Here is a 26,429-nt window from a genome sequence, read left to right on the forward strand (position 1 = left end):
GTCAACGGTAGAGCGATGCTTGCGGAAACCGCATTGTTCCTTCGCCAGAAGGCCGTCGGTCTCTAGTTTCCACATCAGTCTACCGTTGACCATCTTCTCCATCAGTTTGCAGACGCAGCTGGTCAGTGCAATTGGGCGGTAGTTGGAGGGGTTCGAGGGGTCTTTTCCCGGTTTCGGCAGTGGGATTATGAGGGCTTTCCGCCAGGAGGGTGGAAAGAAACCTGTGACCCAGATGTGGTTATAAACTTTAAGCAGGGTGTCCAGACAGGTTTGGGGAAGGTGCTTTAGGAGTTTATAATGGACTTCGTCCATTCCTGGACAGGAATCCGTACAGGTCTGAAGGGCAGATTTAAGTTCGTTCATTGTGAAAGGAAGGTTGTAATTCTCTGTGTTGTCGGAAAAGAAGTTACATGGTGTTTTTTCTGACAGGTTTTTGGTTTTAAGAAAGCGAGCAGATTTGTTAGCAGATCTCGAGTTCTGTTCTATTGTGGAGGCAAGCAAATTGGCAACTGCTTTCTTCTCTGTGACCAGAGCGTCTGAAAGTTTAAGATGGTGGAAGGTCGGGCATGCGTTTTTGCCCTTAATTCTTTTTAAAACCCTCCACACTTTCTTCTTGGGTGTGTTGGAGGTTAAGGAAGAGCAGAAATCTCTCCAAGACTTCCTCTGGCTCTTTTTAAAAACATACCTGGCTTTCGCCCTCAGCTGTTGATGGGTTCGAACGCTATCGGACTCCGGTCTCCGAAAGACGCGTCGCTGCGCTCTCTTCCGAGACTTGCGGGCCTCCCGACATTCCGCGTTGAACCAGGGCGTTCTAGGGACCTGAGGCTTGGAGGTAGACGATGGGACTGCTGCTTTGGCGCAATCTAAAACGATCCGAGTCAGAGCGTCAGCAGGGTCCTTGCTTTTCAATACTGTTTCTTCCTGCAGCTCCGCTCGTATCTTGGTGGTAAAAAAACTCCAGTCTGCTTTGTCGTAGTACAGGCGGTCAGGCAGAGAGTCACCTTCTCCATCTGTGGGGCGGAGGACGACAGGAAAGTGGTCACTCCCGTGCAGATCGTCGTGCACTTTCCACTCGTAGTCCAGGACCAACGATGGATCGCAGACCGACAGATCTAAACACGAGAGCTTTCCAGAGGACAGATGCAGGTAAGTGGGAGACTTGTCGTTAAGACAGCACAAGTCCATGTCAGAGAGAAGGTTTTCTAAGAGAAGACCTCGGGCTGATGTCATCTCACTTCCCCAGAGCGGGGAGTGTCCGTTGAAGTCGCCCAACAGTAAAAACGGACGTGGGAGCTGGTCGACCAGGTTCATGAGGTCCTGCCTCAGAACACGGACGGAAGGGGGAAGGTAGAGAGAGCAGACAGTGATGGTTCTCTCGAGCGTGACTCTGACTGCCACCGCCTGTAAAGGGGTGCTTAAAAGAACTGTACTGTATAAAAGGGACTTTCGAATAAAAAGAGCGACACCTCCCGTCAACCCCTCTTGCTTCGGTTGAACGGGTTTAAAAACGGAGTTAAAACCAGAGAGAGATAAAACCTTGCCATCTCTTTGCAGAGTCTCCTGCAGTGCCAGCACTGAAGGTTTCAAAGCACGACAAAGCAGCTGGAGTTCCTGGAAGTTGGCATAGAATCCCCGGATATTCCAGTGGATCACTGCCATTAAAAAGGTTGTTTTTTTTTTAAATAAAGCAACAGCCTATTCCATCGCTACCCCCTGCTCCTCCACTTGCGGTGGCTCAAGGTCCGCCAGGATGGAATATTTGTTCTTTGACATAAATTTTTCGGGTTCCGACCGGGTCGGAATATCCACCACCTCGGCCCCTCCCGATCCCGCCGTGGCCGCAGCCCTCCCCTCCTTGAGTTTTGGAGGTGCGGGGGGCTTCCGGCCACTTCCGCCAGCCCGAGGGCCAGGCAGACGAGAGGCGGGGCGAGGGGGGCCGGGGGGTGGGGTGGGGCGGGAGGCGGACAACGTGCCTCCGCCCGAGGCTTTTCTCTCCCGCCCAGCAGCCCCTGAGGACTGCCGCGCAGGATGGGAAGGGGTGGACACAGCGCCTCCACCCAAGGCCAACGGTTCCGACGAGGCGGTTAAGTCGTCCGTCTGCGTTCCTGTGGACGTCGTCTGGACTGCGACGTCCACCGTCCCGGATCTGACGACAGAGGCATACGACGTCCTAGGCGACGCGGCCTCCACCTGTTTCCTTGCCTCAAAGAAGGAAATTTTCTGTTCTGTCTTGACTTTCTGAATTTGTTTTTCTTTCTTCCAGGCGGGGCAGTCCTTCGATGAGGACGGGTGGCCACCTCCGCAGTTCGCACACAGGGCTGCACTGACGCAATCGCCCTGGTGCGCCGCCTTCGAACAGGTGCCACACGCCTCTTCCTCCTTACATCTGTCTCTCACGTGTCCGAATTTCTGACACTTAAAGCATCTCAGAGGGGACGGTACGTACAGGCTGACATTAACTAGCAGGTATCCGACCCGAATGTCCTTGGGGACATCCGGGCAGCAGAAGGTGAGGAAGAAAGTGTTGGTCGGGACTCTGTCCGACCCCTTCCTCACCGTCACCCTGTACACATCGGTCACTCCCTGAGAGGACAGTTCGCTCTTGATCTCGGCCTCAGACACACCTTTCAACTCCGGGCATCTGATGACTCCCTTTGAGCAGTTGAGACCTTTGTGAGGGGAAATCTTCACTGCCCTATCCACGAAAGTGGTCGCCTTGAGAAGGAGCTGTGTCTGTCTTTTGGATTCTGTCTGTACTAAAAACGCTCCGCTCCTCAGCCTCTTGATGGATCTGAGCGATCCTGCCAGACACTGAAAGCCCTTCTGGACAGCGAAGGGGCTGAGAGCCGACAAGGGCTTGTCGTCATCAGCGCCCTCCATCACTAGCCACGATGGCCAAAAACCAGAGGTCTCGACGACCTCCGACTCAGAGTCTGAGTCGTCCGTTCCCTGTCGTCGTCTTTTTCCGAGTTTGGGGGGGTGTATTTGTTTAGGATTCATGTTGAAAGAAAAATGTGAATTCATCCCTCCCTTACCCACCCACCATGGGGTCCAACTTAGGGGCCAGGGTCAAGGGAACACCAGCTTGACCCCTTCCAGGTTTCGGGAGGGATATACAACCAGCAGCCCAGCTCCAACGTGCTCCCCCCCGATCATGCCCAGCTCCCGGGGACAGAGAGCCGAGCACTACGGGGGTTACCTTCGTCAGCCACTAAACTGCCAGTCTTGACCCAGCCCCACGAAGGGGTAGCCGATTGACACACACGGGCCAATGTGTGCCGCCTGTCTTAGGAGAGGTCCGAGCCAAAGGGATGTGTTGAGAGCAGCGTGCTCTCTCAATCCCCAGGATCTCATTCCCCTCCATCACAGGTCGCGCCGCACGGCAAACACGGCGGGCCTAAAGAAGGCCGCAGAGAAAAAAAGAATGTGGAAAAGAAGGCTTGATGGGGAGCTGAGGACAGAAAAGAGGCGGTAAAAAGAAGAACAAAGAATAGCGAAAGGGACAGTGGGTCACGTTTAGTTTGGGCCTCACTCACGACCTGTTCGGCATGGGAAGCCCTATCAGGGGCATCAGTACAAAACCACCACTTATTCAGCCCTAACAGCTACGATGGCTATGTACGCTGTCAATTAAGACCTGGGACCAGAGCACCAAACCCCAAGAAGCACTGATGCCCCCGCCGACATAGCTCGCTCGATCACTGGCCACTAAGCCTCCCGACCACGACAAGGTAGTGACCCTCCCGGGAGTGGGTCAGGAGAACACCAGCCTGACCCCCTCCAGGTTTCGGGAGGCATAGAGCAACTGGAGATTCTGAAGTGCTGAATGTCCCACCGTCATCTGAAACAGCCTCATGTAGTTTACTGAGAGAAGAAGTTGTAAAAGCAGTCTTATCTCTAAAATTGGGAAAATCTGCAGGTGTTGATAATGTCCCAGCTGAAATGGTGCAAGCAGGAGGTGATCCATGTATAGACGTACTCCATCGAATCTGCAACAAGATCTGGCAGACTGGAGTATGGCCAAAAGCGTGGACACAATCCCTTATAATAACACTTCCTAAAAAAGGCAACCTCCAACAATGCCAGAACTACCGCACCATTAGTCTCATCAGTCACCCAAGCAAAGTGATGCTGAAGATCTTACTGAACAGGCTTAAACCACAGGCTGAAAGAATCATCGCAGAAGAACAAGCTGGATTCAGACCTGGACGCAGTACAACAGAGCAGATCTTCAACATCAGACTCATAATGGAAAAATATCTCCAGCATCAACAGGACCTCTATCATGTCTTTATCGATTTTAAGAAAGCATTCGACAGAGTTTGGCACGCTGCACTGTGGGCAACTATGAATCTCTACAACATCAATGCCAACCTAATCAGAGTCGTACAGAGCCTCTATGAGAATGCAACAAGTGCAGTGTTTCACAACAACAACATAGGTGATTGGTTTCGGACGACGGTCGGTGTGCGCCAGGGCTGCCTGCTCTCCCCTACTCTCTTTAATCTATTTCTTGAGAGAATCATGGAAGAAGCACTAGAAGAACATGAAGGAACAGTGAGCATTGGAGACCGAACAATCACAAACTTGCGCTTCGCTGATGATATTGACGGATTAGCTGGTCACGAGCAAGAGCTAACAGACTTAGTGAACCGATTAGAAGAAAAATCAACAAAATTTGGTATGGAAATCAGCGGGGAAAAAACAAAAGTGATGACAAACAGCAACTTCACATCAGAAATCAAAATCAAAGACCAGAAACTTGAAAGTGTTCACAGATTCAAATATTTGGGATCTATCGTGACAGACGAGGGATCAAAACCAGAAATACTGTCAAGAATTGCCCAGACCACAGCCGCAATGGCCAAGCTCAAACCCATCTGGAGAAACAGAAAAATCGCCATCAGTTCCAAAACCAGACTGATGCGTTCTCTGGTCATGTCAATCTTTTTATATGCATGTGAATCATGGACCCTCACAGCGGACTTAGAGAGAAGAATAAGAGCTGTAGAAATGAGGTGCTTCCGAAGACTCTTAGGCATCTCATACAAAGACCACATCACGAATGAAGAAGTCAAGAGACGCATCCGCAATGAAATCGGGCCCTATACTGACCTTCAAACACTCGCCAGACAACGAAAACTGAAGTGGTTTGGTCATGTCACACGCTCCTCTGGTCTTGCTAAAACAATCTTACAAGGCACAGTGAGGGGAAGAAGAAGGAGAGGCAGACAAAGGAAGAGATGGGAGGACAACATCCGAGAGTGGACAGGCATGGAGCTGAGAGACACCCTGAGAGCGGCCGAGAGACGCGAGGACTGGAGAAAGGTGGTTGACAAAGCTTCAAAGGCGCCCCAAAGGATTCGGAATCTGAGGGATCGGTGACGGTGACGGTGATGTAACACAACAACAGCTGCGTTATGTCACATCTGACTTGGGTGACGTTAGGAATGTAAGAACAATATGCAGACCAATAAACATATTCCACTGCGCTTTAGTACACATCAGCAGCACTTTTCTGCCAGTGGAATCTTAAGTTCGCATGAACATTCTCCAACACTGCTTGCTTTCGCAGTCTAAATTATGACTCCTTTTCTTCTTCTTATCTATTCATTTATTTATTTTTGTTACTGCTGCTGCTGTTGCTTCTACAATTTGTTATTCATGCAGTTTGTACGTGTATTTGCTTCGCAGCACGGTCAATGTCTGTTATTGTTTTTCAGAGAGTTGGAGATGGCGTCTATTCCAATCAAGACATTTCAGTTTTTGTACTTTTGTACCTTGTGCTTTGGAATGAAATGATTTCATGTCTGTCGTTATTTCATCATGTGCATTTTCTGTCAAAGACAAGGGAAATCTGTTCCAGAACCAACTTCCGAAATACGTGAGATTTGAAACAAAGACAAATGAAGTCATCTCACTAAATGATGCATTGATTTTTCAGGTGTCAAAAGTCATCTGCTGCGAACATCTTTTAGAGAAGTTCTGATATATCAAAAATATGTCATGTATTTTGGAGTTTTTGAATAGCAGTTTAGATTTGAAAGAAATATTTGCAGTTATATAATCAGTTGCTGAAATGGACACCAGAAAGAATAACATAAGTTACACATATTTGTGAACAGCAATAAGCAACAAATAAATAAAACTCATAGTTGCTGGCCTTATCCCTAAAGCGTGTACACGTAGCCCAAAGAAGACTGAATATAAGAAGCGCAATGTGTCTTCCGAACATGTGATTAAGAAGTTTTAATTCATCTCGCTTAGTTGATTGCATAAAGACAAGCATATCTTCAATCTTTGCTCCCAAGATTAATATGATAAGATTGCTCTTCATTTTTTGCCAGTGACAATGTAGAAGGGTGTTGAATTGGTATTTAGATTTCGGTGCTGTTTGATTTGTTGAGTTTTTTTTGTTTTTTTTAATGAAGTGCTGAATGATTTATGTGTGTCTAATTTTCAATAGCTTGTTTGGAATAAAAATCGAAATTGAAGTGCTGAATGATTTATGTGTGTCTAATTTTCAATAACTTGTTTGGAATAAAACTCGAAACACTAGCTTTTACTTTTTGTTGCCTTCTAGATAAATAGAATGAGATTCGTCTTTGGGCAAATGAATATGATTCATATACCGCGAGTTTTGTGATGGAAAAGCCCATTGTCTGTAACATGGGAAGCTTTAACAAAGTCAACAAAACGAACACCGGTAGAGTAGGTTTGTTGTTGTTTGATCAATAGACCTGGCCAAAGGAGTTTTTGGGAATCCTTGGTGCATCATTGGAGAATGGCCGTGCAGAAGCTTCGAGCGTAGACACCAAGTGGAAACATGTACGCGATGCTGTCTACCAGTCAGGAATGGCAGCGTTTAGAAGAAAGGAGCAGAGAAATGAGGACTGGTTTGAGGTAAGCTGGCAGAAAATGGAACCAGCGGTGGAGACCAAGATACGGCACGCCCAGCACATGATAGCAATCCCCGCCAAGCTACACGGGATGCATTAAGGTTTGCACGCAGCAAGTGCCAGCAGACAGCTCGGCGCTGTGCCAACGACTTTTGCGGGCTGAATCCGAGTCAGAGCATATAGTCTGCAGCAGACTCTGGAAACACGGGTAGCATGTACGTGGGCATCAAGAAGGCAACCGGTCCAATCGCCTCCAAGACCGCACCCCTGAAGTCCAAGACAGGAGAGAACATCACTGATCAACGATAGCAGATGGAGAGATGGGTAGAGTACTACCTCGAGTTATACTCCACGCAAAACGTTGTGAGTGCTATTCAAGAGCTGTCTATCATCGAAGAGCTGGATGCAGAGCCAACTGAAGAAGAACTAAGCAGGGCCATAGACTGATTGACAGTTGGAAAGGCCCCAGGAGAGGACGGGATACCCCCTGAGGTCATAAAATGTTGGAAAGCAGCATTGCTCCAGGATCTGCATGAACTGCACTATGTGCTGGAGGGAGGGCTCTGTACCACAGGACATGCGAAATGCGAAGATTGTGACCTTGTACAAAAACAAGGGCGACCGCAGCGACTGTAACAGCTACCGGGGCATCTCTTTACGAGCATTGTCAGCAAAGCCTTTGCAAGAGTCATCCTGATCCGATTGCAAGTTCTGGCGGCACGCGTATACCCAGAGTCGCAGTGTGGCTTTAGGGCAAGCAGATCTACCATCGACATCACATTATCCATCAGACAGCTGCAGGAAAAATACCGAGAGCAAGATCAACCACTCTACCTCGCCTTCATTGACCTGACAAAGGCCTTTGATCTAGTGAGCAGGAGCGGTCTATTCACACTTCTGAGGAAGCTAGGCTGTCCCCCGAAATTACTGGCAATTGTCGAATCCTTTCACAAGGACATGTACAGCACAGTGTGCTACAATGGAGCAGTGTCTGACCCGTTCCAAATAAGCAGTGGCGTCAAGCAGCGCTGCGTGCTTGGCCCAACACTTTTTGGCATATTTTTCTCCATGCTTCTGTCATATGCGTTCGCAAATAACGAAGACGGAGTTTACCTACACACAAGATCTGACGGAAAGCTCTTCGGCCTGGCCAGACTCAGAGCCAAGACCAAAGTCAGGCATGTCACCATCAGAGAGGCTCTCTTTGCCGATGCTGCTGCTGCACTGGTGACACACACAGAGGAGGCCCTTCAGAGACTCGTGGACCGCCTTGTGCACGCGTGCAACGAATTTGGCCTCACCATCAGCCTGAAGAAAACGGAAGTGATGGGACAGGGCACTAACTCCTCCAACAATCCACATCGGGAGCCACGAGCTGAACGCAATTGACCGGTTTCAGTATCTGGGGTCGACAATAACTTCGAATCTTTTCCTCGAGCCAGAGATCAACTCAAGAATTGCGAAAGCCGCCGGGGTCGTGTCCAAACTTCTCAAGAGGGTGTGATCAAACAAAAACTTGACAGTGAACACTAAGATGCAAGTGTACAGAGCTTGTGTTCTAAGCACCCTACTCTACTCGAGTGAAACATGGACCACATACTCTGCGCAAGAGAAGAGACTAAACAGTTTCCATCTCCGATGCCTCAAACGCATTCTTGGAATCCGATGGCAGGACAAGATCCCAAACACTGAAGTGCTTGAGTGAGCAGGCTTGCCAGCTGTTCTTGCCCTTCTGAGTGAACGCCGTCTTCGCTGGCTTGGTCATGTTTGCCGAACGGATGAAGGCCGCATCCCAAAAGATCTGCTGTTCGGCGAACTATCAGAGGGATCTAGGCCCCAATGCCGCCCCCAACTAAGATTCAAAGACGCTGGCAAACGGGACCTGATAAGTACAGGTATTGATGTGCTGTCCTGGGAAAGCCCTGCGGACTCATGTTGACCCTGGAAATCTGCCATTCAGAGAGGGGTGAAACAAGCAGAGAAAAGCCGCATTGACTAGCTGAGGAGAAAAAGGGCCACACGCAAGACGAATTCTGCAAACTAAGCAGCACCTACCTATACCTGTCCCACATGCAGCGGAGATTGCCACTCCAGCATCGGTCTACACACCCAAAGCAGGAAGTGCAATGCCCGGCAGTGACTACATTTCTGGTGCAGCCATCGTCTCTCGAGACGGAACGAGGCCGACGACGACGACGACGTTGGTGTTGTTTCAAGTCTGGAAGCAATCAGTCTTCGTCTACTTCTTGGGGTTTACAGCTACACCACCAGTCCAGCTCTGGCGATAAAAGATGTTTGCTTCAGCTCTTCGTGGCTCCCACATAGTTTGGTCATGTGTAGAGTGTCGACAGGCCACACATCTTGTCATACCTGTTTTTTTCAAGGGGCAGTCTGGAGAATGTGCTCCACTGTCTTGTCTTCCTGTCCATAGGGACAGGTAAGAAATGGCACCAGCTTCAGTTTTCGGTACATGTGATTGTTCAGTCTGTTGTGACCAGTGCGAAGTCTCACCAAGACACTTTGCTGCTCTCTGGGTAATGTGTGGTTGTCACCCTTGATTGCTGTAAGTGCCCGGAATACTATAATATTACTTTTCCCCATATTAACTTTTAATTGAAGTCATAAAGTAGCTACACGTAAGTTATTTAATTCAGTCTGTAAACCCACAACTGTCTCTGAAAACAAAATTAAATCATCAGCCAACAAAAGAATGAATAACACTCAAACGCATCTGGCATCAAAGTAATACCGGGCTACATACATCACCTTGTTTTACTCCAGCAGAACAATTAATATAATCTGACATGTTTGCACCACATCTTACCCTACATTTGACATTGTTGTACATACTTTTAATACATCTATGCAATTTCCCTCTGATACCATGTTTAAATGGGCCATAGTATATTTCTATTTATGGAATCAAAAGCTTTATCGAAATCAATAAAAGCTACATAAAGTTTATTGTCGTAAGAAAACTGTTTCTGTATTAGTGCTAATAAAGTAAAAATATGATCTATGGTTGAGTATCCCTTTTTAAAGCCTGCTTGATGTTCACCAGTTATGTCATTTTTCTTAACCCACTCTCGTAATCTGTTATTTATGATAGAGCTGTAAAGTTTACTACTTACATCACTAAGAGATGTACCTCTATAGTTATTAACATTATTAACATCCTCCTTTTTGAACAATGGCAAAAAAATTCAGGGAACTCACCACTATCAAAGAGAGCATTAAATAGTTTCAAGAAAAAATCAACCACTTGACTATTTGAATTTATCAGTAACTCATTAATGATACCATCAGGACCAGCTGCTTTCCGTTTTTTAAGTTTTCTAAAAGCAGTTCTTCTTCAGAAATTGGACAATGATTACTGTAATTATCAGTATCATCAACATATAATTCGTCAATAACATTAATATTACTGACTTCTTTCTCTAATAAAGATTTGAAATGTTGAAACTATTCATCAATAGTGATAATACTTTTTGGCTGTTTTCTTTTAAAAGACTCTTTGTGAATTGTATCCCCAAATTCCTTCCGACTCTTTAAGGAAGAAATAAGATGATCTAACCCTTTACCATTAAACTCTTTCAGATATAAGAGAGAGAGAGAGAGAGAGAGAGAGAGAGAGAGAGAAATTATATTGTAAGCCGTCGTAAAAGTCAAAAGAGCAGACAGTGAAAGAACAGGTTTTTTTGTTTTATTTGTTGTTGTTTCTTGTTTTGTTTTTTGCTGCGGGGCAACAACCTTTAAGAGGTCCCCCAGACTCGATTTTGAACTTTGCTGAGTTTTGCCAAATTGCTTTGAATCGCAAAATAAAAGTTTGGGTTTTTTTGTTTGTTTGTTTTTTTAATCATAAAATGGATCATACCGCACATATTCTTGGCCCAAAACAGCACGCTCAACGGGGGGGAATTTCGTCTCATTCGAGTGGCCTGCTGTGATGAGCTTGCTGTGACGTCATAGAATGTGCACGGTCGAAACGAAACGAAAATCGCCTGTTTAACTTGTCACAAACTGCCCAACAAAGTGCCGCAGCTGGATGCACGGAAATTATAATATTATGTTGGGTCTTATTCCATCACGAAATGATTATATTATTAGATTATATACAAACTCATGTACAATACATGTCGTCCATCTTGAGATGACGTGTGTGTGTTTTTTTATCTCGTCATTTTTATGATGGAATTTCGTATCGGAAAAGACAGTCCTTATTTGACAGTGACAACGCCTTCCAAACAAGTTCAATTAAAATATCGTCAGTCATCATTTATGCCCGATTTTGTCAATACAGAAAATCAGTTTCATGTTTTCATAAAGGACTCCGAAAACAATTCTTTAAATTTAAAACTAAAACATTTATATCCGCCCTATCATACGAAAGCGATTGTTTCAGCTGTTGAAGTTATATCCATTTAAAAATTAAAGAGTGGTAGTTTTCATGTCAAATATAAAAATGAAAGACAATACAAAAACTTCTGCAGACTCAGACAGTTGCTGGCATTCCAGTTATTACTATAAAGCCTCAGGTGAAAACAGTTGGAATCGTTTTCCATGAACTTGACATTGACTTTCTTGTGGCTCTACCTATTGTGAATGCCTGTCGAAAGATAACATTGAAGAATGGGAAAATAGCAACTGTAATTACTTTCAGACTGCAAAGTCTTCCAGAAAAAAAATTACAATTGACAATATTCCTCTTAACATTGTCCCATATTGTGCACCTGCAAGAAGATGCACGAAATGTCAAGAACTCCATCATACCAAAACATTTTGTCACTCCAAGTTAACACGGTGCAGCAGATGTGGTCAACAGTCTCATACTCGGGAACTGTACCGAAAAGTATTTTTGTCATAACTGTAAAGGTGACCACTCTGCTGCATTCCATGGATGTCCTGCAAAAGCTCTGGCACGAAAAGCTAACAAAATAAAATCTAAAACTTATATTTCTTTTCAAGAGGCTCTTGGACTGATCCAAAATGAAGTGTCTCGGAAACCTTGTCACTGTGGCATGAAGAAAACATATGCTGAAGCCACTCGTTTTACACCAAGTCTTCACAAGACAACACAGACTGAAACAGTATTCTTGCGTTTCAACAAAAACTGATGAGAAAAATAGGGTCAGTTTCTCGGAAGTCCACCCGTCTAAGGGTCCGTTTATACAGAGCGCGAACGCGAACGCGAACGCGTCCAACGCGAACACGAACGCGAACGCGACTTTTGAGCAGTTTTGCCATAATAGAGCACGAACCCGAACGCGGAAAACCGTCGACGGTTTTCGAGGCGGCTCGTCTTTTTCTTGCTGTGAGAGATAAAATTTGGTCATTTGGAATCATGGCGCAGGTAGAGTCAGACACGGAGGAGATCATAGTACTGTATTTGTACGCAAAACAACGGAGGAAGAGAAAGAGGCGTGTGAGAAGAAGTGAATTTGGAGAGTACCACCACCTCGTACAAGAACTACATTTTCATCCTGCAAAATTCCAGCAATACTTTCGAATGACTGAGGAGCAATTTGACTACATTAATTGGAGACGACATTTGCTAGTGCCTAGCTTTTTCTTGGAACGGTCAGGCGTACAAGTTTCTATTTGTGGAAATGATGCAAGGGAAGTACCTGCTGATTGGTTGATAGCAAAAAAGCCGCGCGACCTTCTGAGAAAATTCGCTCTGGGGGCAATCAAGGCGGTCGTTCGCGCGAACAAAAATTTGTTCGCGTTCGCGTTCGCACTCTATTTGAACGGTTCCTCTACAAATGACTAAAATATTCCAGGACGAAAAACCGCGTTCGCTTTCGCGTTCGCGTTCGCGCTCTGTATAAACGGACCTTAAATCGTCGCTGCGGTCGTCTGGTGATCAACGTGGCGACCACCCATCCACATCCTCATTGCGGTCGTCTGGTGATCAACGTGGCGACCACCCATCCACATCGTCATTGCGATCGTCTGGTGGACAACGTGGCGACCACCCGTCCACATCGTCGTTGCGGTCATCTGGTGGTCAACGTGGCGACCACCAATCAACATCGTCGTTGCGGTCGTCTGGTGATCAACGTGGCGACCACCAGTCAACATCGTCGCTGCGGTCGTCTGGTGATCAACGTGGCGACCACCAACCAACATCGTCGTTTCAGTCGTCTAGTGGTCAACATGGCGACCACCCGTCCACATTGTCGTTGCGGTCGTCTGGTGGTCAACGTGGCGACCACCAATCAACATCGTCGTTGCGGTCGTCTGGTGGTCAACGTGGCGACCACCCGTCCATATCGTCGTTTCGGTCGTCTGGTGGTCTACGTGGCGACCACCCGCCAACATCGTCGTTGCGGACGTCTGGCAGTCAACATGTCGACCATCAGTCAACATTGTCAGGAAATAAGTTGTACAGAATTTTCATTGCTAAAGAAGGTAGATTACCGCCCTTGAGATGACGCAATTCTCAATTGACGTAACTCAAAGTTCCAATGGCATGACTCATTATGCGCGGGGTGGTTCAGGGCTAATTTGCGCTTGAATATATATATATATATATATATTTACTATATAATCTATAAAATATGTATCTAAATTAATAAATTTTATGTGCTCTGGTGTGTAAATAGTTTAATGAACCGTCCTGGCTTTAAAAAAGTATATCCTTCAGTCAGCGATTTTGGGTAAATTCGATAATTGTTGATAAAGCTGGAACCTTTAACACCTATGTTATTGAAATGGGAGCGAGCGAATGTAAGGCTTGAATTATTGGATTTTGTGGGGGACATGTGGTTTGAGTTGACCAATCAGAAGAAACCCACGCGCACAGAGCGCGTGAATTGGGTTGTGTAAGAGAGTCGATCATAGAACAGCGAAAAGGAAAGACGTATGAAGGCTTGACGGTTGAAGAAGACCGGTTTATAGCGCCCCAGAGAGTAGGGCATTTGTGACGTTGGAGATGCAGACTTGACAGTCTACACGGTTCCGGGGTGGAGCCAAGTCTTTGGTATAAGGTCAGCCGTGGAGGGTTGACTAGGAACAGCCTCATCGTGTACGTCAGCTCCTTGGAGAAGGAGTAGCTGTTCAGAGGCAAGGAGGTCAGCAAGGAGAGTTGGCCAGTAGTGCCTCGACGACGTCCGCCAGGCTGGAACTGTCCCTAGTGGGCAGTGCGACCACTGCTAGGAGCTGTAGTGGGTGCCCGGGTGTGGAGGTACTGTGTAGTGCCGGGTTTTGTGTTGTTCAGAGGCGTGGTGGAGCGCCCAAATTGTCCATGAGTGTAGGCACTGTGTAGTGTCCTGTTGTGTGGTGTAAAAGCGCGGAGTAGCGCTGGTGTGCTGCCGAGAGTGTAGCAGAAATCTGTGACTAGTGTGAGAGGCTGTTCTACGTGGAGGATTCTTGTGGACTTCTCGACTGTTTCTCGAACTATAAGTGTTATGTGAACTGTACAGGATTCTTTGGACTTTCTCAACTGCTCTTCGGACTAAAGGTACTTGCTGTTGTGTGAATGATAGACGGTGTATCCTTCTAATAACTGTTAAATTGTGAAGACTGTGAATAAAAGAAAAACAGAATAAATCTGTAAATTAATGTGAGTATCATGACATGAACCAATTTGTATTATCAGTATTTTTATGTGTTAGGCTAATAAAAATTGGTGGCAGATAACAGGAGTTAGATCTATTATATTTGTGTAAAGTCCCTGGTTAAGAACGCGCGAGTCTGAGCGAGAATTGTGTTATATTGTGTGTTGTCACATAGCCTTTTCTCCCTCAACTATCTCATCACAAACATCGTCATCTGGTGGTAGGCATGGCAACAATTCGTCAACATCGTTGGAACAGTCAGCTGGAGGTAGACGCGACGACCTTACATCAACATCATTAGTGCAGGCACCTGGTGGTCAGCGTGGCAACCATGTCCTAACATATGAACTGTTTAGTTTGTAAGCAAAAGCTAATGACCTTTTGTATTCAAATGAAAATGTGATTTATGGCAAAAACAAATAAGAAAAATATTAAATGTGAAATTTCTTTCATGCAATGGAATTGCAGATCCATTGCTTCTAATCTTGATTATTTACATGAATATCTTGGTCAAAATAACCATCAAGTTTTACTTTTACAGTCCTTAAATGTAACTAAAGGTAAAATACCTTCTTTAAAAGGATACTATTTTCCTCCTTTGTATCATACACACCGTTCTGAAAGGGTTACCACGGCATTGTATGTCCAGTGTGGTCTTAATTATGAGTTCATTGCCTCCCCTGTCCCCTAAGATATTATTGATGTTTCAGCTACAGGTGCCAAGATTAAGATGAATTTCCTTTCTGTTTATTTTAAAAATGGTCCTTTTGATTCAAACTCAAACTGGCTTCTGAATTTAGTAAAAGAAAATGAACAACGGGTTGTCAGTGGAGACTTTAACGCCCATGCTCCTTTCTGGGAAAATTGTCGGTGGATCACTAATTCTCGCCTGGTTGAAAATCTAGTAGAGTCGTCTTTATATCTTTTAAATGATGGCAGTATAACAAGAATTCCTGATGTATCAAGCCACAAGGCTACGTCAATTGATTTGACACTTGTTACGTCAGACTTAGCAACAGTTAGTACCTGGGTTTAGAAGATGGTGCACTAGGCAGTGATCATTTACCAATTATTCTTAAACTTAATAAAAAATATACTTTATGAAAAATTTACTAAAACAATCATTGAAGCAGCTGAATTATCAATTCCAAAAAGAACACCCACCAGAAAAGGAAAGCATAGTGGTAATATTTGGTGGAATCAAGCGTGTGCACAGGCTGTTGAACTTAAAAAGAAGACTTTTAAACAATGGTTAAAGGATAGTAAGGAATTTAAAAAAAAAGATAAGAACACGGAGATTGACAAGCAAAGACTAAAGGACAGAGTGGAGCAATCCCATGAAGAAATGAGGAAAGCCAAAAAATCATTGCAACAGAGTTGTTGCTCAAGCCAAAAGACAATATTGGTCTAATTATTGTATTCAAGAAGTTTCATATTACAAAGATACAAAGAAGGTATGGAAGAAAATTAAGGATATGAAAAATGGGATATCTTTTCAAGAATATCCTATAAAAGTTAATGGGAAATGTTTCCCTACCTCTTTAGAAAAAGCAGAAACGTTTGCAGATATGTTTGCCAAAACATGCATCGATGATGGATTAACACCCAAACAGCTGGCTGTCAGAGTTAATAGTGAATCAAATGGACAATATAAGGAACCAGCTCCTAATAATGACATATTTATAACTGCTCCACTTACTTCTAAAGAAGTTGAAGATGCAATTGCGTCATTTGGAAATATATATATATATAAGTAGCTGTAGAATACGATGGTATTTCGTACACCATGATCAATCATCTTCCTAAAGAATGGTACAAGCTTCTTCATGCACTATATGTGAAATGTTGGGAAACAGGCAAAACACCTTGTATATGGGAAAAAGCTATCATTACCCCCATACTTAAATCAGCTAAACCACGATCAGATACATCGAGTTATAGACCCATATCCCTAACATCGCACGTCGGAAAAATCTTGGAGAAAATTATATTGATGAGGCTAACATATTATTGTGATAAAAAATAGAATTATTCTGATTGCACAGGCCGGATTCAGACAGGGCAGGTCTACTTTAGATCACCTAGTAAAACTAACAACAAACATAAAACAACAGTTTTCAAAGAGAAAGAGTGTTTTGGACACGTTCTTTGATGTACAAAAAGCTTATGACCGCATTTGGCTTACAAAGACTACTGTTTAAACTACAGAACATTGGGTTAAGTGGCAATGTATTCAGGTATATAAAATCTCTTTTGACAGAAAGAAGCATCATCACTAAAGTTGGGCAATCATTGTCGTCTTCAAAATCAATTAACATAGGTATTCCACAAGGTTCTATAATTTCCCCACTTCTGTTCAACATAATGTTATATGATTTGCCAAAATATTTGTCTAAATCTATAAATCTCGCTCAATATGCTGCTGATACAGCAGTTTGGATGAACGTAACTTTGCAAAAGAAAACGGGCCTGCGTTATATCAATCACATTAACAATTTATATCAATCAGAACTTGATAAATTAAACATGTATATGAAAGATAATGGATTACAGTTTTCAACTGAAAAGACACACATGATACTTTTTGATAATGGTGTGGGCCCCCCAAAATTACCAACTTTTCATCTTGATGGAAGAGAACTCTTCTATAAATCTGAGGTCAAATTCCTTGGTGTTTACTTTACTCCAAAGCTAAATTGGAAGAAACATCTAGAAAACATGAGATCAAATACTTTACTCCAAAGCTAAATTGGAAGAAACATCTAGAAAACATGAGATCAAAAGCAATGAAAAGCTTAAATTTTCTTAAAATCGTCAGTAAACAGCCTTGGGGTCAAGATTCAAAAACACTTATTCATCTCGCTACTGCACTGGTAAGATCTAGACTGACGTATGGACAGGGGGTATTCTTCTCTGCTCCTAATGCTTTCCTTAAAAAAAAAATGCAAAGCCTAGATAGCAAAGCCATAAAGCTGGCCCTAGGTGTTCCGTTTCATACGAACACATTACAATCGTATAGAGCTGCAGGAATCCTACCTCTTAATGAATTAAGAAAGCTAGCATCGGCAAAATATGTAATTTGAGCAAATGCTACATAAAATTCTGTCAAAACTGAGATTAATATACGGTCTGACAAACTTTTTTCGAAACAGAACAGAAATCTAGAAACTATTTCTACATACGTGTCAGATACTATTAATCAATCAAATGTTGATCCACGAAATGTTACTCCGATTATGAGCACTTCAACAGTTCCATATGGGAATTAACGGGAGCAGCTTTTGATATTCAATATTTTGACATAAAGAAAGATGAAAATCCCAATATACTAGCTTCTCGAGTTAAATCACACTTGTCTGAAACATACCCCCACCACTTAAAAATATTTACAGACGGTTCTGTTCTAGAAAATCAGTTTGCTGGTTCTGGATATGCAATTCCTGCTTTGAAAATTGAAAAGTCATATCATATTGGAAAGGGCTTCTCAATTCTTACAGCTGAATTAATTGCCGTCCTTATGGCATTAACATATCTAATTGATCTGCCCCTAAACTTGATTAATGTTTTATTTTGTGTCGATTCAAAATCAGTTCTGCAGTCTATCAAATCAGGTTGTACGAACATTAATTATAACATCATTTTTTAAATAAAATTTTTGATTCACTGTGTTCAAATGACAGAAACTAATATTGAAATGTGCTGGATTCCCTCACACTGTGGGCTTTTCTCTAATGAACGTGCAGATCATCTTGCAAAGCTTGGAGCTAAAAACGCTTTAAATGCAATTGAACTTCCTCATCGTTTATCATCATCTGAAATGTGTAACATTGTTAAAAGAAATATGCAAAATTCCTTTATGTCTTTAGAAGTTAACACTTCTGCCTTATTAAATGCTAAAAGAACTGGCAGGGCTGTTAAGAGCATGGCATTTAGGTTATTACTAAATGCCCCATACACAAAATATTTGAAAATATTGAATGCATTTGCAAGGGACGTTCAACGGAAGAGCACGTTTTAACCCGCTGTTTAGTAATGAAACCTTTTTTGCCTCCAGAAATTACGGAACACGTGTTACCAGTTTCAAATGTTAACATTTTTTGGAAAATATGTGTTAAATAGTCCAGTTGGTTGTTTATTGTAGGTCCCCACATGAACCTCTTTTCAAATAATAATCTACAGAAATAGTGCATACAATATATGATTATTGATAATTTTTTTGTCCTAATCCTGCTTCCCCCGTCCCGCCTCTCACACATCCTCCCAATATTATGTTTTTTCTTTCTCCAGTCACTGACATTCACCCTCTCCATTTTAGATTTTATACTCTATCTTTTCCACATTCTGTTCTCTCTCTGTCTGTCTCTCTCTCTCTTCCTATCTTAGTCCCCTCCCCCTTGCCCCCACCCCACCTCCCCTCCCCTCCACCTCAACCGCCCCCCTTTTCATTCGAATATACAGAAATGTCGATTTCTAATTAATAATAACAATCATCATTATGATAGAAATGATAATAATCCAAATGATAATAAAACTATCATTTATTTTCAGTCTAATATCATCATCTTAGATGAACAGACTATAAATAAATGAACGAACGATGTACATACACTACAATACAATACAATAGTAGGCGTCCTTTAGTCACGGTGGAGTTGTGCTGTAGGTGGTGGTTTCTGCGCAGCGTTGGTTGTGGCTTGACAGGCCAGTTCGAGAAAGGCAGTCTCTCCCACACTTTGTACAGACGAAGTCTGATGCTGGTTTGAATATGGGCCTCCTTTGCCGTATCATAATTATCTTACTGTTGAGGCCTTTCTGCAGCGTCTGCTTCTATGTTGATTGCCCGGTGGCTACAGCTTCCCACGTGTCTGTGTCTTCAGGTCTCTTTGAAGACATCGCAGCATTGTTGGGGTCTCCCTGCAGGGCACTTTTCCTGAGTCAATTCTGCATACAAGGAAGCCCCTGCATGGGTATTCGGCCGCTGTCCATTCGAGGACTGTGTTGTTCGAGACATATTATGTTCATGATGTGTCTGAGGCAGGGCATGTGGAAGGCGTTGAGCTTTCGATCCTGTCTGGCATATGGTGTCCAAGCTACACTGCCGTACGAGGCCGTATTCAAGACATAAATCATTTTGTCTGAAGGCAAGTTAAAGAAAAAGAAGAATATATATAATTATTATTATATTTATATAGCACTGAATCTCGTGCAGAGACAAATCAAAGCACTTTCGCACCAGTCACTCACACGCATGCATAACTCCAAAACTGGAGAAACTGAAGACATGGAAGAGGCAGGGAAGGGAGGCTATCTTGGAAAGAGGTGGGCTTTCAGGCCAGACTTGAAAGAGTTGAGTGCGGAGACCTGACGAAGCAAAAGAGGGAGTTCATTCCAATTGCAAATTCAAGAGACTGAGTAAGAACGGCAGCCAACTGTGGAGTGTTTTAATCTTGGTATGCATAAACAGAGTGGATCCGAATCCGATCGTTGAGAGCAAGATGGATGATGATGGAGTCTCCCGTCGGTCTGATGGATGAGTAGGCAGGCAGGCTTATCTGTCGATGTGTGTCTTCATATGGGAGAAGAGGCCGATTCTGGATGCGCAGCACTTCCCACAGGTGTTGCAAGGGAAAACGTCTCCAGAAGTTGAGCTCTGCTTCCTTCGCTCACGCTTCTCCTTAATGGACAGCGTTCTCTTGTTTTCAAATGTCTTTATGCCACTAGAACACAGCATCCTCCAGCAAGAGCGGTCAAGGGCATCAGTTTCCCAGGAAGCGATGTTTATGTCACAGGCTTTGAGGTTTGTCTTCAAGGTGTCCTTGAAGCGCTTGCAGGGTCTTCCAAGTTCCTGGTGGCCTTCCTTCAGCTGGCCATACAAAATCATCTTCGGGGTCCTGCTATCTGTCATGCGGACGTGTCCTATCCAGCGTAGCTGGCACTGGATCAGCAGGCTTTCTATGCTGGGCAGGCTGCTCCTCTCTAGGACCTGGAGGTTGGAGATCCTGTCTTGCCACTTTATGCCGAGGATCTTTCGTAGGCATCTCTGGTGAAACTGCTCAAGTTGTTGAATGTGACGGCGATACGTCGTCCATGTTTCACAGCAGTACAACAAGGTGGTCAGCACAGCAGCTCTGTAGGTTTTGATTTGGGTGCTGAGCCTGATGCCTTTGTTGTTCCACAGCCTGTTGTTGAGTCTGCCAAAGGCGGAGCTGGCCTTGGCGATGCGCAGCGTCACTTCTGCATCAAGGGCTCCGTTGCTGCATAGGGTGCTGCCCAGGTAGCAAAACCTGTCGACTGACTTGATCTCTGTTTCATCAATCTTGATTGCAGGTGGGGGGAGACACTGGCATTCCATGAGCTAGCTGGTTGGTACATGGACTCGGTCTTGCTGAGGCTGATGATGAGTCCAAAGCGTCTGCAGGAGGTTGAGAACCTGTGCATAATGAACTGCATGTCCTCATGGGTGTCTGCAGCAAGCGCGCAGTCATCAGCGAACAGGAACACTCTCAACAGTGCCTCAAACACCCTGGACCTGGCATGGAGTCGCCGCCAGTTGAAAAGTTTGCTGTCTGTGCGAAACTGAATGTAGATGCCCTGGTCACAGTCTTGGAAGGCGTCAGTCAGCATGACAGAGAAGAGAATGGAGAACAGTGGGTGCCAGGACGCAGCCCTGCTTCACTCCATTTACCACAGGGAACGGATCTGACATGTCAGTATTTTCCTGTACTCTCACCTGCATGCCATCGTGGAATGGCGCAGTCAGCTGGATTAGGCCCTCTGGGCAGCCGAACTTTAGGAGGATCTTCCACAGACCACGACGGTTCACCGTGTTGAAGGCCTTAGTCAGGTCTGCAAAGTCCACGTGGAGCTCTTTGTTCTGCTCATGGCACTTCTCTTGCATGTGGCATATGGCAAACACCATGTCACATGTTCCCCTGCCTGAGCAGAAGCCGCACTGTGCTGTGTTGGAGACATGGTCAACCAGTCTGTTCAGTATGATGCGGGCGAAGATCTTGCCAGTGATGCAGAGGAGAGAGATTCCAGGGTTGTTATCGCAGGATGTTTTGTCTCCATTCCGTTTGTAAATGTGGACAGTTGAAGCATCCTTGAAATCCTGAGGGACCTCCCCTCTCTCCCAGATAGACTGGAACAGGGCGGTCAGCTTGTCTGTCAGAACCTCGCCTCCATACTTGTGGATGTCAGCCTGGATTCCATCCGCTCCTGGTGCTTTTCCTGACGTTGTCAGCATCAGGGCCTTCTGGGTCTTGGCCTTGGTGGGAGGGGCAGCTAGCGAGTCATTGACTGGTAGCTGTGGGAGGGCCACAATTGCCTCGTCAGATACGGACGAGTCCCTGTTGAGGAGGGTGTTGAAGTGCTCTGCCCAGCGGGCAAGGATGTCTTTCTTGTCTGTCAGGAGGGTGGTCTGGTCCAAGGCTCGGACAGGGGTTGATCCTGTGACTTTCGGCCCATACACAGCTCGGAGACGATCATGGAAGGTCTTCATGTCATGAGCATCAGCAACGGACTGAAGCTCTTCGGACTTTCTCTCCCACCAGGTGTTCTTCATCTCACGCAGCCTCTTCTGTACGAGTTGCTTGGTTTGCATGAACTGGTTCTCCTTCCTCTGGCAGTCTTTATCGGAAATGTGATCCTGATGCCGTATATGCAATGTGTTCAGGAGCTTGGAGATTCCAGAGTCGTTCTCGTCAAACCAGTCTTTGTGGCTCCTCTGTACAGAGCCGGGTGTGTCAGCTGCTGCTGTGTACACAGCATCTTTAAAGGTGCTCCATGCCTCTTCTACATCAGTCGATGCAGGAATTTCTTGGATTTGTTGCAGCAGCACGTCCTTGGTGATAGGGAGGCGGTGGATGTTCAGCTTCTTAGGGAGTTTCTGCCTGGCAGGTTGGAGCTTGCATGCAAGCCTGATCATCTTGCTGCGTACCAGGCGATGGTCTGACCAACAGACTACTCCTCTCATGCAGCGTGTAATGGAAACATCACCTCTGTCCCTCTGCCAGACAATCACATAGTCCAGCATGTGCCATTGCCTGGAGCGGGGGTGAATCCATGTGTTCTTGTACTTGTCCGCTTGCTGGAAGAGGGTGATGGTGATGGTCAGTCAATGCTGCGCACAGAGCGAGAGCAAAAGCAGTCCGTTGGAGTTGCACTTGCCAGTGCCGTGCTGTCCTAGGACTTTTGGCCACGAGGAGAAGTCCACGCCGACGCGGGCATTGAAATCCCCAAGGATGATCAGCCTGTCCTTTTTGTCTACCGCTGAAATGGTGCAGCTGAGCTCCTCGTAGAAAGCTTCTTTGATGTCATCAAGGTTGGTCATCGTCGGGGCATAGCAGCTGATGACTGTGGAGAAGCGATCCTTGGACAGCTTCAGACGCAGGGTCATCAGCCTATCGTTTATCCCACGTGGAAGGCTGTCAAGCTGTCGTGCAAGTTTGGTTCGTATGGCAAAGCCCACGCCGGAGGTTCTTGGGGTGCCATCTGGCTTCCCAGTGCAGGAGAAGGTGTAACCCCCTCCAACTTCCTCCAGCTGGGTTTCATCGGCAAACCTGGTTTCACTCAGGGCTGCCATGTCCACCTGGTAGGGATCAAGCATTCTAGCAATGAGTGCTGTGCGCCTTTCTGGTCTGTCATCTCTGTCTAAGAGGGTGCGAACATTCAAGGCACCCAGAGTCCGGGCATGACTCCTGGTTCTTTTCTTCTGTTGTTTTCGACCGCTAGTGTTGGATGTCCAAGTAGGTGCGGTTTCCTACTAGGTACTAGGTGAGGCAGGCTTTGTTTAGGGATCCTTTTATCTCCCCCCCTCCCCCCCGTGTGTGGAGAGCAGTGCTGTCCCTAAAAAGGGCTGCTCTGACACTGTGGGAGGATACGGGCGCCGCATCTGCCCCAGTCTACGGCGGACGACCATCACCCCACAGCCGCCTGCGTGCAGAGTCATGACTAGGAGCTGCCAGCAGCATCCTCTGCCTGTCCCCGTTACCACTCCATCGCCGCAGGGCTTGGGAAAGCTGGGTGTTGAAGGCTAGCTCCTCGTTACGACATTAGCCTGGTTGCCTGACCAGTACAGGTGACTTTTTTTCTTTTTTCTTTTTTTGAGGAGGAGTTATGCAGTCCCTTCCCCACTCTCTCGCCTACCGACGCTCACAGTCCCACAGGTGCAGATACTACAACGTGTAGGACGGCCTCGGCAGGTGCAGGTTTTTTCTTCGGAGCTCCGTCTCCTAGGAGGACTTCCAGCCAAGCATAAGAGCTCCTCCTGCCCTTTGGTCATCCTCTTCCGCCTTCACAGCCGTTGGGAAGGGTTTCCTCCTCCGCGTGGTCCGTCGTTGGGAGACTTCACATGCGGCAGGTAGTACTGGGTTACATGGTACCAGTAGCAAAGGCTATGCCCCTGACCTGACCAACTGACCTGAGCAAGATGGAGTGTAGAGGTTAAGGCAGCCACAGAGATAGGAAGGGGCAGATTTGTGAATACATTCATAACATAGAGTGCTGATCTTGTACTTTATTCTTTGTGAGACAGGGAGCCAATGGAGATGATGCAAAAGAGAAGTGATGTGCACAGATCTTTTCTTTCTGAGGACGGGTTGGGCAGAAGATTTTTGTATGCGCTGAAGGGACTGATTGGATGAAGCAGGCAAACCATAGAGAGTTACAGTAGTCCAGGCAAGAGAGAATGAGAGAAACGACAAGATATTTCCGAATGGAACTGATGCGCCGTAATTTACAGTAACACGACTGACATGTCTGACTGATAAATGTTTGCATGGACAGTGTCAAGGACAACGCCGAGGTTCCTGATTGAACTGGAAAGAGGGATGGATGTACTGCCAAGTTTGATTGTGTCAGTTGTGATGGAAGAGAGTTTTATTTAATTCCTATGATCATTGCTTCAGTTTTGTCCACGTTCAATTGTAACTTATTTAGAGTCATCTGATTTTGAATGTTCAGGAAGCAGTCGGATGTTTCTTGCAAGAGCGACGACGGTTTTTCAGGGGAATCACTCTTCTGGAGTTGAGTGTCATCAGCATAAGAATGATGACTGACATTATGACGGTTGATAATTTCAGCAAGAGGAGCAGTGTACAATGTGAAGAGCACTGGGCCTAAAACAGATCCCTGTGGGACTCCATGTTCGATTTTAACAGGTTCAGACTGGAAATTATCAACAATGACAGACTGGAATCGATCAGTGAGATAAGATTTGAAGCAGGTGAGAACAGTGCTGTTGGTACCAAATGTAAAATGAAGACGGGAAAGGATTGAATGGTCTATCATGTCAAAGGCGGCTGACGAGTCGAGAAGAGTAAGAGGGAAATTTGTCCTGAGTCAGACGCTAGCAGTAGATTATTCAGGATGTGGAGGAGAGTGGCTTTGGTGCTGTGGTCAGCACGACAGGCAGACTGAAAGGGGTGGATGAGATTGTTGAAACAAAGGTGGTTGTTGAGTTGCTTCAGGACAGATTTTTCAAGAAGTTTGGACAGGAATGGAAGGTTAAAAACTGGTCGACAGTTTTTCAAAATGTTTGCGTCAAGGTTCGGTTTCTTCAGAAGAGGCTTGACGATTGCAGTTTTGAAAGTGGATGGAGACGTTCCAGTGAGAAGGGATGAGTTGACAATATTGGTGATTGTGGGGAGAAGCTGTGAGACAATATGGGAAAAGACAGAGGTTGGTATAGGATCGAGCTCACAGGATTTTATTGTCATTCCTTTCAGGATTTCATGGACTTCTATTTCAGTCAATGGATAAAAGGAATGGAAAGGAGTGCCGTTGAATTGAGGATCAGGATGAGCAGGTTGGAGAGGCATTTGGTCCAAGCTGGTTCGAATATTTTGGACTTAGTCGAAAAAGAAAGAGAAGACATTGGGGAGTTCAGATAAACTGTAGGCAGAAGGAAGATGTGTCTTTTTTTGCGGTACTGAGAAGATTTGACATGATAAAGAAATTTGGTGGATGTGGCATCGAGAACTTGAGAAGAAAAGAAGTTTGTCTTCCCTAATGGAATATATGTTTATCAGTTTGTTTTCGGAAGATTGATTGTGGACTTTCAGTTTTGTTGATCGCCATCGCCGTTCCAATTGGCGACGTTTGCGTTTTGCAAGTCGAATGTCTTGTGTATGCCATGGGGCGGAAGGCCTATAATGGAGCATGCGGGTAGTGGTTGGGGTGTGTGTGTTCATCCAGCAGTTGAGAGAGGATAGTGTTTTAATGTGTAGAGACGTCGGTACGGGAAGAGATTTTGGAAAGGCGTTCAGCAGTTTGAGAAGAAAAAGTGTTAATGTTGTTGGATTTCAGATTACAACGAGTAACGGATTTTTTGGTTCTGGTAGGTTTTGAAATGTTAAGCGAGAATATACCAGCACCATGGTCGGAAGAAAGTTCGTCAGATATAGTCACTGACGTAATCATGGCATCAGAGTCACATGTGATGAGTCAGTCCAACGTATGGCCAGATCTGTGTTGGTTTTGTGACGAGCTGGGAAAGAGAATGATTGGACAGAAATAGACAGGCGTTTGACTTCAGTGGAAGTTTGGTTGTCGAAATGAAAATTTATATCTCCGAGGATGATAAGTTTGCCAGAACGAAGGTTGTTGTAGTGTTCGGAACTCGTGAAACAGAGAAGACGTTAGGTTGTTTTTATGACTAGGTGGACGATAGAAGATGATTGAGTGACCGGGAACATTGAAAGTGACTTCCAGCATTTCAAAAGTGTCATGCGGGAAAGGCGTAGTTATGGGAGAAGGAAAGGGAAGACTTTGGTATGTCTCTGTAGATGATGGCGATGCCACCTCCACGAGACAGTCGAGGAAGTGACTTGGTTTTTGTATCCAGGAGGGGGGGAAATGGGGGGATGGGGGTGGCAGTTGTTTCAGTTTGGGTTCCTGACCTTGTGATTTCAACCAGGTTTCGGTAAGAAATGCGATAACAAAGTTATTTTCAAAAATATAATCAGAAATA

Source organism: Babylonia areolata, chromosome 1, assembly GCF_041734735.1.
Source record: "Babylonia areolata isolate BAREFJ2019XMU chromosome 1, ASM4173473v1, whole genome shotgun sequence".
Taxonomy (NCBI): domain Eukaryota; kingdom Metazoa; phylum Mollusca; class Gastropoda; order Neogastropoda; family Buccinidae; genus Babylonia; species Babylonia areolata.